This window comes from Triturus cristatus, chromosome 10 (assembly GCF_964204655.1).
Source record: "Triturus cristatus chromosome 10, aTriCri1.1, whole genome shotgun sequence".
Lineage (NCBI taxonomy): Eukaryota > Metazoa > Chordata > Amphibia > Caudata > Salamandridae > Triturus > Triturus cristatus.
The window spans coordinates 352,728,975-352,744,013 of record NC_140593.1 but is presented as its reverse complement, the minus strand read 5'-3'; positions in this window follow the sequence as shown (position 1 = coordinate 352,744,013).

The window sequence follows — 15,039 nt, the reverse complement described above, 5'->3', positions numbered from 1 at the left end:
AAATGGTGTAAATCCGTTGAGTAGTTCATGAGAAATTAGAAAAAGGAAAATTTCCAATATCTGGGCGGAGCCTAACGACACATCTCATCGTGAGATCTGATTGGCTGTCAGCACTTCATCCTGGAATTGCTGGCAGCCATCTTGGGACCAATATACATGATAGTACCCCATTGAAATGCATTGTAGTGAATCGAAGATTTTGAGGGTTATCAAAAGGAGAACTATAAAGGGTGATAACAGACTTTAGTTACATTAGAATTCATTTGTTGATGGTACCATACTAATTTCAGGAATTGTGGTGTGTTCTAAGGTGATTTTACCCCGTGAAAAACCTTCCGCTGGGATATGAATCATGTTTGAGAGAAAACTGAAGCTAAAATGAGAGCAAATTTTCTGTAAATTCACATTATCTTTCTCAGTCATGTGAGAATTAAGTCTGTCACTCTCAGTAAATCATGTACATCCAACAAGGGTAGAGACTGTCAGTTGATTCCTTTGTGTTCTACTGCAGCTTCCCAGAGTGTTCTAAAGAACAACTAGAGCGCTAACAGCTTTACTTATGACAAAAGTATGGTACACCTGAAGCCATCTTGATTGGAATAAACTGGTAACACTTCAAACATTTAATTTAAAAAGGAACAAAATGATGGGGTTCATTTTGTCATAGAAATTATGGTTAGTGCGGTAGAAAAAAAAGTTAGGACATGCTTCAAGTGTGATCTCGAATATCTTCCTGTTATATTTCAACAGGAGCAGCCTGTCCTGTTAATGCCTTTGTGTTCTACTGCAGCTTCCCAGAGTGTTCTAAAGAACAACTAGAGAGCTAACAGTCTTACTTATGACAAAATTATGGCACACCAGAACCCATCTTGTTTAGAATAAACTGGTAACACTTTAAACATTTAATTTAAAAAGGAACAAAATGAGGGGGTTCATTTTGTCATAGAAATTATGGTTAGTGCTGTAGAAAGAAAAATTAGGACATGTTTTAAGTGAGATCTCAAATATCTTCCTGTTATATTTCAACAGGAGCAGCCTGTCAGTTGATGCCTTTGTGTTCTACTGCAGCTTCCCAGAGTGTTCTAAAGAACAACTAGAGTGCTAACAGTCTTACTTATGACAAAATTATGACACACCTGAAGCCATCTTGATTGGAATAAACTGGTAACTCTTAAAGCATTTAATTTAAAAAGGAACAAAATGAGGGGGTTCATTTTGTCATAGAAATTAGGGTTAGTGCTGTAGAAAGAAAAATTAGGACATGTTTTAAGTGAGATCTCAAATATCTTCCTTTTTATATTTCAACAGGAGCAGTCTCTCAGGTAATGCCTTTGTGTTCAGCTACAGCTTCCCAGAGTGTTCTAAAGAACAACTAGAGAGCTAACAGTCTTACATATGACAAAATTATGGCACACCTGAAGCCATCTTGATTGGAATAAAGTGGTAACTCTTAAAACATTTAATTTAAAAAGGAACAAAAGGATGGGGTTCATTTTGCCATAGTAAGTATGGTTCGTGCTGCAGAAAGAAAAATTAGGGCACATTTTGAGTGACTTCTCAAATCCTCTTCTATTTCATTAAGAAATTCAGACATGCAGACTGAAACATGCACTTTCAATACCAGCAGCAGATTTCCCTGGTGAGCAGTAGCTTTACTACAGTGATCTAATGAGCAATCAAAGTAAAAAACTGAAAGTATTTCCTACTGAGGAGACTGTAGCAAATGAGGAAATTAGGAAACTTCATAACAAATAAGTCTCCCAAGATGGCCACCAGAGACAAAAGAGCCCAAATGTAGCACAAATATCACCCAGATGTAGCCCAAGTATAGCCCAATGACAGAATGTCCCAGAGTGTTCTAAAGAACAACTAGAGCGCTAACAGTCTTACTTATGACAAAAGCATGGCACACCTGAAGTCATCTTGATTAGAATAAAGTGGTAACACTTAAAACATTTAATTTGCAAAGGAACAAAATGAGGGGGTTAATTTTGCCATAGAAATTATGATTAGTGCAGCAGAAAGAAAAATTAGGACACATTTTGACTTCTCAAATCCTCTTCTATTTCATTAAAAAATTCTATGATGCAGACTGAAACATGCACTTTGAATACCAGCAGCAGACTTCCCTGGTGAGCAGTAGCAAGGAGACTATAGCAAGCTTCAATAAGAAATGTCAAAATATTCTAGGTGTTGGTAGACGAAACCACTAGTTATACTCTATACATAATTCAAAAATACATAATTATTATGAAAAAATATATGATTTTATTTGTTTTCAATTTCCATTTTTTGTTTTTCTAAATTCATTTTAAATCACTTGATTGAAGAGAATATGCAGTGACAATAAATATTAACACAGAACAATACATAAAGTAATTATACTAAAATAGGTCATCATATTCCTTAAACAATTAAGCAATTTAAATAAATAAGGTTGAATACATGATCGATGAACAGTTGATAAGGGCAATGCGGTAGATGTAAGCTACGCGCGTTTCGGCAATTCTGCCTTCATCAGGAGGCCGTCTATTGCAATATAACTATATGAAACATAAAATAACATAACATAGTGGTTACTATTTTTGTATTATATACATATGCACCTAGAATATTGAACATTAATTCAATCTTGAACATAATATCAAACTGGACAGCTAATATACCTATTTTTACCAAAAAAACATAATTCATCAATAATACATTTCATTATATATTTTTCAATTTCGATGATACATTAATTTTAGCCAGTATAGTATTACTTGGCCTTATATTATATCATCAAGAAAAACAAACTCAAATATGTACATCCACTAATCCTATTATATTACATAAATATTATTTACAAAAAATATACAGAAAAAACTCTAAATACAATAGATGTAATACAAATTAGAAAATGTGAAACCAATTAAGTAAAAAGAAATAAAGTACGAGATAGAAAAAAAGATAGATTTAAAGAAAAAGAGTACATAGATAAATGGCCCAAAACATAAGATGGTTGCAAGTGTAGGCTAGTTTTTCAGTGATCTAGTAATATATAGGATCACCTATAGGGTAGTCTATAGATTCTATAGCTTCTTCGGTGTTGGCTATCATGAATCGATTCACCATTCTTAAAGTGCTCAGTCTGGGTAAACAATGTTCATGAACAGCGTAGATGGCCTCATTACAACTAAAATTAATACTTTTTATGGCGGCCATCTTAAAGTGTTCCTTTTGTGCAATTTAATAAATGTCTGGAGGGCAGAAATAGAGACAGCTGCGTGATGCTGGAATGTGACTGTGATACATCTACCACATTGCCCTTATCTACTGTTCATCGATCATATATTCAACCTTATTTATTTGAATTGCTTAATTTTTTAAGGAATATGATGATCTATTTTAGTATAATTACGGTATGTATTGTTCTGTGCTAATATTTATTGTCAGTGCATATTCTCTTCAATCAAATGATTTAAAATGAATTTAGAAAAAAATGGAAATTTAAAACAAATAAAATCATATATTTTTCATAATAATTATGTATTTTTGAATTATGTATAGAGTATAACTAGTGGTTTGGTTTCGTCTAGCACACACCTAGAATATTTTGGCATTTCTTATTTAAGCTTGCTATACTCTACTTTACCTAATATGGGTTGTCCCTGCGTATAGCAAGTTCATTGGTTATGTAGGGGTCCCCTTCTTTTAAAAAAAGAGCAGTAGCTTTACTACAGTGATCTAATGAGCAACTAGAGTGCTAACATTCAGAATTTATGGCAAATGTGTGACACATCTGAATGCCTTCTTGATGGAACCAAAGTAAACAACTGAAAGTATTTCCTACTGAGGAGACTGCAGTAAATGAGGAAATTAGGAAACTTCATAACAAATAAGCCTCCCAAGATGGCCACCAGAGACAAAAGAGCCCAAATATCAGCCGGATGTAGCCCAAGTATAGCCCAATGACAGAATGTCCCAAGCTGTTCTTAAGAACAACTAGAGCGCTTACTGTCTTACTTATGACAAAGGTATGGCACACCTGAAGCCATCTTGATTGGAATAAACTGGCACCGCTTAAAACATTTAATTTAAAAAGGAACACAATGAGGGGGTTCATTTTGCCATAGAAATTATGATTAGTGCTGAAGAAAGAAAAATTAGGGCACATTTTGAGTGACTTCTCAAATCCTCTTCTACTTCATTAAAAAATTCTGACATGCAGACTGAAACATGCACTTTTAATACCAGCAGCAGACTTCCGTGGTGAGCAGTAGCTTTACTACAGTGATCTAATGAGCAACTAGAGTGCTAACATTCAGAATGTATGGCAAATGTGTGACATATCTGAATACCTTCTTGATGGAATCAAAGTAGAAAACTGAAAGCATTTCCTACTGAAGAGACTGCAGTAAATGAGGAAATTAGGAAACTTCATAACAAATAAATCTCCCAGGATGGCCACCAGAGACAAAAGACACCGAATGCAGCACAAATATCACCCATATGTAGCCCACATCTAGCCCAATGACAGAAGTGTGCAAAACACATTTTATTTGTTGTGTTTTTGCAGTTTTATATAGTGCAGACTTGTCAGGTATTGGGGTGCTTTACATGAGCATTGGTTACATCACACAAGAACAAATTCATTTTGGTTGTAGACATGGGGAGATTAACTGATTTGACCAGAATCACAGAATGTCGAGCTGAAGCAGAAACTCCAACCTGGTTCCCCAGTTGCAAAGTCTGCAGCTCTGGAAGTAACACCACATCCTCTCCCCTATGTGCAACATTTAATCAAGTGGTCAACTGGATAAAAAAACATAAAGATAACAAATAATTTAAAAGTGCTTTGTCGCTATTTGAAAACTCAGAAAATATGTCCTCATTTTAGTTTTTTAGAGCACTAACCATAATTTTGATGCAAATAAGACCCTCTCATATATGTAATTTCTAAAGGAAATGCTCTAGGTATTACAGTTTTGATTACATCAAGATGACGTCAGGCGTTCCACACTTTTGTAATAAATATAGAATGTTAGCAATCTAGTTGTTCATTAGGATACTGTTGAGAGGCAGAGGCCAGGGGCACGGACTCTGAAAATTGAAGGCAGGTAGAAGGGTGCAGAGGCAACAATTTGACCACACTGGGCAGGCAGGAAGGGCAGTGGCAGCACAACAGACTATGGAGGGCAGTGGAAAGGGGGGCAGGGGCAACAAGCCAACAATAAAGGACTGGCAAGAGAGGCTGTGGCAATATAATAGACCATTGTGGGCAGAAGGAAGAGGCAGTGGTAGTACAACCATACATGCCAACAGACCCGATTCAGCCAGGAAACGTCCAATGTTTTTAAGCTCAAATGAGCTTTATTTGATCTGTCTCCTGTCTACAATCTCCTCTTTTTCAATGTAACTCAAAGGGGAAAATCAATACCCCAGTTTGTTTTCAAAATCTCCCTCTTACCAAGTTCAAAATGTTCGCAAGTATGGTACATTGGATCATGGAAGGCAGGAGGAATTGGGGTAGGGACATGGACTCGGATAACAGAGGACAGGAGGGACATGGAGAGGTGCACCAAACTGACCCTACAGGGTAGGCATCAGGGTTTGCAGCAGAACAAAACACCACACAGGGCATGCGGGATGGGAGTGCAGCACAACAATCCATAGAAAGCAATAGGGAGGGGACAGGACCATGCACATGGACAACAGAGAACAGAGGGGAAAGAGGCAATGGTAGCTAGCTAACCATAATGGACATACAGGAGAGAAAGCTGCAGCATAACAGACCATAAAGGGCAGGAGGGACGGATCAGGGGCATTACAATGGAACAGACAAGCCAGGAGGGATAGGAATAGGGGTCTGCACATGGAAACAGAGGGAAGGGGGCAAGGGGGCAGGGCAGGAGCAGCAAGATGACCATGGAGGTCAGGAAGGATGGGTACTAGAAGCAAGACACACCATGGAGAGCAACAGTGAGACTATGATGGCATACACAGACCATGGAGGGAAGGTGGGAGGATGTCAGGGGCAGCTAGCCGACCACGCAGGGATGGTGGGAGGGGCCGTGACAACACAGAAGACCATGTATGGCAAGCGGGAGGGTTAGTGGCAGCACAATGGCTATGATGGGCAAGAAGGAGGGTGCAGGGCCATGCACAAAGGATAGAAGGGAGGGTCAGGACCTGGGCACAGACAAGAGAGTTCAGGGGAAGGGGCCTCACAACAGACCACGCAGGATAGGCAGGAGGAGCAGTTACAGCAGACCAGGGAGGGAAGAAGCGTGTAGCAGTAAAATGGACCGTGGAGGACAGGAGGAAGGGGATAGGGGCATGGAAAGTGGACAGGGAGGGTGGAGGTGGCAGGGACAGGTTACAGTCATCTGACAATGCTAGGCAGGTGGGAGGGGAGTGGCATCTCAACAGAACACTCAGAGTAGATAGGAGTGGCAGGTCCATAGAACATGGTGGGCAAAAAGGATGGAGCAGGGGCATGCACAAAGACATCAGAGGGCAGGGGGAAGGAGAATAGGGGCAGCAAGCTAAGCACAGAGGCTAAGCAGGAGGTCAATGATGGGGCATAGAATTGGGCAATGGAGGGCAGGAGGAGTGGACTGGTACATCATGCTAAATGGAGGGCAGTGGCAGCACATCAGACCATGCATGGCAGGAGGAAGGAGGCTACAACAGACAACAGAGGATAGGGAGGAGGTGGATGGGGCAGCAAGCTAACTGTTCAGAGAAGGCGGGTATAGGAACTTTATTGTTTTTAAAATGTGTGTCTGTGCGAACTACTTAAAATATGAACAAGTATGCAGCATAATCTCACTTTTATTCAGGAAGAAGAGGACGTTTGTCACTGTGACTCCAGGCTCACTTGGCAGAAACACCCCCTGATCCTCCACCCCCATCGCAAAATGTAATGCCCGTGAAAAGGGTAGGTGAACGCAGTGTTATATAGAATATAGTCCTGAGAGCACGATTGAAAATGAAAACTAGATATAGTGTATGGTATAAACTATGCACCAAAAAGTGTGATATAAGATGAACCGGGCGTGAAATATGAAATGCAATACATTGTACGCAATGACAGATGAATTGGAGAGCGCGAGATAGCACAGGCACTAGCGCGTGCTATGCGATATGCACCTTGGAGTGTAATATGCACAGGGCAGTGTTGTGTAACCTAACTAGTCTCTAAAGTTGTAATATAAAATATGTGCTGGGGAGTGTAACGTTGCATATGCACTGTGACAAAGATATGGATCCCAGATTGTAATATGTATGGCATAACGCTGTGCGTTATAACATAGGCATCGCGTAAGGCACGTTAGATGGGGCAATATAACCAGTGCGAAGGCAAGTGTGGCATGACATATTCACGGGGTGGTGTTACAGTGCACATGGGCTAGAGAGTGTCATAGCATACGCACCAGCTGGTGTGTGGCACTCGGCGGGCACTGGTGGGTGTAACACAGGAGTGCGCTGTGCCTCTCAAATGAGGTTTGTGTCCTTTGCAGAGAGTAAAATAAAAAGTATTACACATCTGGCGGTGGATGTGTGTTTTATTAACCGTGAGGGGGGTTTCTTGCATAGTTTTGGTCGAATTTTTATCGAATCCCCTTTGAATGGCTTGGTGTGCGTGTGTATTAAATGTGCCCGTCAATAGCTACCCATGTTTGTATAAATAAATGACAAGGGTGTCTACTTGGAGAGTACCCACTGGCGGGGGCGCCGGGATTAGGCACGGTAGGCCGTCAGAGCTTCACTAGCGGTGTAAATACATTCCACGTGGATTCATTGTATGCAGTCACCTTTTAATGAATATCACGCAAATCGTCATGGTGATAGGTATGTACGGTTTGTCCAGCATGTCCTAGTTGCTTCTATAAATATATGAAATAATAAAAATCAATGGCCGGCCCCGAGGTATGGGGTCCCCGGGGACATAAGTGGCCTGAGGCCTCCTAAAGAATAAAAAAAAAAAAAGGCCATGCCCCAGGGGTTGGGGTCCCTGGGGCCGATTAGGCCTTGGGGAGGGGGGGGCCACGTGGCCCCCTTCCAAATTATTATTATTATTTTTTTTAATTAGGGGGCAGGCCCTGGGGGAAGGGATCCCCAGGGCCAATAAATTAGAAAAAGAAGGGGGGCCACACAGTCCCCCTTCTTAAAATAAATAAATAAAAGACCAGAATCACGCCGGAGGCCACGTCCCCTCCTTGCAGCACTCTGCAAACGCGCCCCCTGGCGAGTTGTAAGTTGGGGAATTAATTCCCCTTCAATACTGAGCGTCCCTGAGGGCCAGCTAGCCCAACAGGTATCTCCAGTATGCGCCAGGGAGCTGCGTTGCAGACAGGTGTTCTGAGGCCATGCCCCTTTTTACACCTCTCTGCAACGCAGCTCTGTGGCGCTTACTTGTTAATTCGGATCTTTTATAGCGCACGGCTACTCCGAGGAGTGTCCCGGCGCTTTGACAAAAACCCGAGAAGTGAAAAACCAGGGCCGATGAGAGCAAGCAGAAGGGCTACTGGGCAAAGAGCCATGACTTCAACTCTTTCCTGAAAGTCAGTAAATTATTGTCTTTCCTCAAAGAGACAGGCAAAGAATTCCAGCATTGAGGCGCCAGAAAACAAAAAGAGCGACCTCCAATTCTAGCCAGTCTAATGGAAGGGACAGAGGCCATGGACATAGATGTAGATCTCAGAGTTCTGCTAGGAACATAGAAAGCCAAGCGCTTCCTGATGTATTTGGGCCCTACCTGATGAAGTGCCTTAAAGGCAAGAGTTAATGCCTTAAAGGTGATCCTTTTAGACATAGGGAGCCAATGCAAACTTTTTAGTAGATCAGATGCTCTCACTCTCCGCTGAAGACCATAAATGGCTCTTGCAGCGGAATTCTGCACAATCTGCAAACGTGAAAGGAGAAATTTTGGCAATCCCAGATAGAGCACATTGGCATAATCAAGGCGAGAGCCGATCAGAGCCTGCACCGTGATCTTTCTATGCTGCAAAGACAACAGCGGAAGAAACTTACGCAACATCTTCAAGATGCCAAAACATTTTCCCGCAAGGCCAAGGATCTGAGATCTAAAGGAAAGACCATCATCAATCTGGAAACCAAGATTTTTAGCCTTAGATGAAACATTTGCCGGAGGAAACATATCGGGAGGCCACCAAGCCTTCCATCTGGGGTCAGAGGAACACCCAAAAAAGAGCAGTTCCGATTTATCAGAATTACATTTAAGACTGTGCTGTTGAAACCAGTCAAAAACAGCCCCCAAACAGTCTCTGATCCGCAGGCCGTCAAAGTCTGAGCCCTTAGCACAGGTAAAGAGGAGCTGGGTGTCGTCAGCGTAGGATATGATCTGGGCACCAAACGATTCCGCCACTGCCGCCAGAGGAGCCATATAGATATTAAAAAGGGCGGGGCTTAAGATGGAACCCTGAGGCACCCCAACCTCCAGTGGCAGTATCTCGGCGGAAAAAGGTGGCGCCCAGACCGTTTGCCGGCGGCCGGTCAGAAATGACTTAAACCAGTTCAACACCGTTCCCCGCAATCCAATCTCCCAGAGTCTTGAAAGGAGACCGTCGTGGGGAACGGTGTCAAAGGCTGCCAAAAAATCCAGCATTACCAGAATGGCCTTTCCTCCAGTGTCTAATACCTCCCTGATGGCATCGGTGATTTCAAGAAGAGCGGTCTCCATGCTCATATTCGCACGAAAGCCCGATTGAGTGTCGTGCAAAATATTGTTGCTCTCAATAAAGGTGGAGAGAGAGGCATGCACATGCTTCTCAACCACCTTTGCCAGAGCAGGGAGGAGGGAGATAGGCCTATAATTGGAGTGGATTAGTGGGTCCAGATTAGGCTTCTTTACTAGCGGCAGGATCAAGGCATGTTTCCAGGCTTGGGGGACAACTCCTGTGCTCAAGGACAAATTGAGCACCGGGTTGAGCAAGGGGTTCAAGGCAGGTGCTACTCGCCCAAGACATTTAGCAAGACAAGGATCCTGCGGGGAGCCAGATTTCAGCTGAGTGAGGAGATCAAGAGAGGCTGAAGATGATAGAGGTGGAAATTCAGAAAAAAAGGGACCTTCCACCACCCCCGAAGGACACAGGGCCAGCCTGGTCTCTGGAGAAGATACAAGACTCATAGGGGGAAAAGTATCTTGTATGGATTTGATTTTAGTGGTGAAAAAACTTGCAAGCTGGCCCACCCAGAATTCGGTATGGGAATGAGAGGGCAAGATTGAAGTAGGGGAGACAAACTACTTAACGATGCGAAAAATTTCTTTGCTAGTATTCTCAGCATCGTCGATCCTTCTTTCAAAATAGGCTTTTTTTCCAGCCACAATATGGCTGTGATAAATCCTAATAGCTTCCCTATATTTAGTTTTGTCCATGGGATCATAAAGGCGACGCCATGCCCTTTCGGCTTTCTTACACTCTCGTCGCATCTCACCGAGAGAGGGAGTAAACCATGGGGCGGAAGCGCGCCGGCAGAATTTGCTGGAGGTTTTCCCAGGAGCTAGCTCCTCAAATCTATCTACAAGCCATCTCTGTAGAACAGTGCTTTCCAAAGTGTGTGTCCCGACACAGTGCTGTGTCGCCTCTAGTGTGTGGGTGTGTCGCGCTGCGATGACGTCGGCCGGCATATTCAGGCTAATCCAGCTTGCATGCAGTGACGCAGTACAGTACAGCGACGACGTACGGAGAGGAAGAAGAAGCGTTAGGCGAGCGTGAGGCCTTGTTCCCTTTTTCACAGAGACACCACGGAGCTGCCTCTGTTCCCCAGGCACTCGGTAAGTGAAATCTTTGTTATTTTGAAACTCCATTTAGGCCTCCCGGGATTGCAAGTGGGTCGGATTTCAGAACACCCTGTAATTATAGTTGATTTAAAGACCGAACGACCCCCACCCCCTCCAGCGTAGATTTATGCAGGTCAAAGCTGCTTGGCTCCTGGGTATTTTATCATTCTCGAGCTAACGATGCAAATCCAGCTTTTTTTAGCCTTTGAAATGTAATTGTAAAGCCACAAATAAAATACATAACGAGTCTCCGGGAATTTTCTACATTCTTCCGATTTTAACTTGAAGTGTGGAAAAAGAACCCAGCAGGGCCGGCTTTAGGGCGGTGCGACCGGTGCCACCGTACCGGGTGCTGGCTTCCTAGGGGCGCCGTATTGGAAAGTTTATTATGCTTTTGAAGCACCTGTTGCAGCGTTTCTTTCCACCGGCAATTACCAGGCCTCACATAAATGTCAAGAAAACTCGTGATTAATTATCTTCCTGGAGAGAGATCAGCATTTTGTATAGTTGAGGTTTTGACCTATGTGAAGTTAGTGCAGAGGGTTAATATGCCTGCTGCAAAGAACGTGTACCAAGTAGATTACAGAGTGCGTGTGATGTAAACAGATCAGCAGGTTACTGCTTTCAAAAGAGGCATCCTTTTGTTACTTGCAATTTATAACATAAAGTCCTAATATAGAATAGTGAGCTATTAACTTTCATCCTAGAACTGCATACACACTGCAAAGTATACATTATTAGAACATTGATTAATGTAGCAAAAAGGGTTAATTTGGCGAGAAATCGATTTCATATTATTAAACAAAAACTCCTAACTATGCTGTTTCTTTTTCGACTGTGCGTTTGTGCTTCTCCACACCAAGCACTCTTAAACTATACTGCCTACCAGTATGGATGACATGTGACTCCTACACTTTTAGTCCTTTGGCTTATGTAACATTTCCTATGCACTGATTTACACACGTTTGATTGAGTGTCTCTGTGTTATGTGTGTGTGATGCAAAGTGCTCGGACACCCTACACTGGTATGAGTGGCGCTATATAACTAATTAAATGCATCTGAGAGAGTGTGGTTATGGAGGCTTGATCACTGTTAAAGGGTGCTAGTGAGAGAATCCGTGGTGGAGGTGGTCATTGGGGGGGCGCCAACAAACATTGTTGCACAGGGCGCCACCAGCACTAAAGCCGGCCCTGGAGCCCAGAAGACTTGACATAAAATATTTATAAGTGCCATAATCTGGTCTGTCCAGAAAGTTACATTTTGTGCATGGTCGACGTTTTTCCCAGAAAAGTGTTTCAACCCTCTCTCCGTAATCAAAGGATGGAGCCTGGCAGGGTGTTCTGATAAAGTCAACGAGAGAGACTAATCACGGCGGTAATTGTGCAGGGATGTAAAGTTACTTGCCATTGGAGTTTAGGGCTGTGAGATGAATGAGATCATTGCCATTGTTTTTAAATTGCAGCATTTATATTTGATTTGATAAACAAAACCAAGACTCTTACTATGCAAAGCGGCAATATCACTTTTAACAACAGAACCTTGCATATTACAGTAACGTGGTCTTTCTTCACATTCGTGCAGGCAGCACCTTAGTACAGGTCAAATTTAAAGAAATGGACCATGAGTTTGACTCAGAGTAGCTAATGCTTAGTATTCCTAAGTGTTTGGTAGCATACGTAATGAGCATATTTTGAATGCTAAAAACAAACACTGTAATTATATTTGTTTCCTGAGCCGCTCGTGGTGTGTTTCATTTCTGAACAGCTCCTGACAAAGCACTGTATTTTATTTGCAACTTCATAGTCTTTTTTCCCCCCCAAAACAGATGTTTAACACATGAACTTTATACCCTTAACACGTGCCCTTTCCTTGTGTACTTGGTTTTAATTTAGGTGGTTTGCTGATATTGCACGAAATTAACAGCCCCCCTCCATGAGCACAAATGAATATGGGTCAGTGGAGCCTCTGGTCTAAAACCATGGCTGCCCTGAAGCCACTGTAACCCAGCAGTAAGTAATTAGGCACCTTTCAGAAAATAAAGTCCTTGCGTCGCGCAGTGGGAGACATGCCCCACTGCCAAGAAATACACTCTTCTGCGTGGCACTTTGCTGTAGCGAAATCACTTCTGCGTGTGCTTCCTGGAGCCCAGAATGGAAAACGAGGAGCATTTCGAATTTAATTCAGTGGATCAGTTTAATTTAATTTTCTGTGCTACTGAAGTAAACTTCATGCAACTGCAACAGGGGAAATAGAGTTTATTCACAACCAACCACATACATGAAGCTCCCTTGCCTGGAGAGCTGCCACCATAGTTGAATGCAGGATTGCAATCACTAATCAAAATCCTGGGCACAATGGCAACAATCACTGAGCAACCTGCCAGCTCACATAACTTTTCTTCTCTGATGTTTGTGTATATAACTGTAAAACTAGAGTTGGTCAGTTAGCCATCAAGGTAGTGTTGCACTCTGGTTGTTTGTACATTCCGAAAGTCACGTTTCAAGCAAGCTGTTTTTTTTTTTTTTTGCTGTTAAGTAAATGCTTTGTTTATATTTCTGACTTTCAAAATTGGTTGAGATTCCAGCTTTGTGTTTACTGCTTGCTCTTCCAGTGTAAATTCATTGTCATATAGCTGGGTCTGAACTGAGGTGGCACAGTGAGCTAAAGAATGATTATGGATTAAACCCAGATCTGTGACTGGGGGTCAGTGTCTGTAAAGTTTCAGCGCTCCGTCCATCATCTCCTTGTGTTTGCTTCGTTGTTTTCTAGACCAATCTTAAGTCCTTTGATATTATTGACTAGATTAGAACTAGATTATTGAAAGATGACAACACAGCTCGGGCAACACTTTGATTTCCTAACCATTTTTGAGGTTTCAGAAACATGGTTCTCCAACTTAATTACAATTTCCCGTGGGCAATGTTGGCGTGGCTCTTCCACCTTCAATGTCATGTTTTCCGCGTGCCGCACTGCTACCTCATTTAGTTTGCCTGTCTCTGATCCAGTCAAAAAGGCTTCAGGATCATAGCGGAAGAATATGTGGTTGTTTATGTGATTATCTCTTGATTGCTTCCTGTTCAAATAGGTAGTTTAAAAATTAGACAAATTGTTTTTTAGGAAAGTAAGCAATCTAGTTTGGCGGGGAAGACCATGGCATGGAAATGTAAGGGCCTTCTGATAAAGGATGGAATACAATTGTGGGTTCGGGACAGCTCACTTGGCATCCTGAGTCTCTCAAAGCCAGCGTCAATGCAGTTATTACTTCTGTCACCCCTATGCTGTGAGCTCTGATTTCACATGATTGTCTACTACTCAAGGATACTAGAGAGAATGAGGACTGTAAGCAAGGCGTAAGAATGTTAAACTCCGTGTCTCATGTTCTTCCTATCTCTAGATTTCCACATTTCTTCATATTCCCGGAAGGCAAACAAACTCCAAATGGATAAGTTTATAATTAGGAAGCGAAAAGCTGGTGAAGATGGCGTTTGCGAAGAACAACATGTAGCAGCTATTGAACAAAGTACCCAAGAATCAACTGAGCGGTCTGTCTCAGCACGTAAGAAGTGTAAGGGGAAAATCTCCAATCCTCGTTTATATAACAAAGCTTATATGAAACTGGGGTTCACATTTTCTGGTAATGAATACCATCCTTGACCCCAGTGTTTAGTTTGTGGGGAAATACTTGCAAATGAAAGTATGGTACCAAATAAGTTAAAACGACATTTTACCACAAAACACAGCCATTTGTCAGAAAAACCAGAAGAATACTTTATTGAGCTTTCTAAATCTACAAGGAAGCAGTCTGCATCATTCACAAAGAGAATGAAGACATCAGAGAAAGCTCAAAAGGCAAGTTACTTGGTTGCTCAAATAATTGCCAAAAACAAGGAACCACACACTGTTGCCGAAACCACCATAAGGCAATCTTGCTGTGCTATTGTTCGAACAATGTTTGGGCCATAATTTGAGATGGAAGTTAATAAAATCCCTTTGGCAGATAACACAATTGGAAGACGTATTCAAGATATGTCTGCTAACGTTAAGTTACAAATGAAGGATATTTTCCAAGACGGTAATATGGTCTTTACATTGCAATTAGACGAATCTATGGATGTCAGTGGGTTAGCTCAATTACTGGTTTTTATACGTTTCATTCATAGTGACAGAATTATTGAGCAATTCCTGTGTTGCCTAGAACTTCCCTTGAGAACTAGAGGTGAGGATATATTTACATCTTTAGATTGCTTCA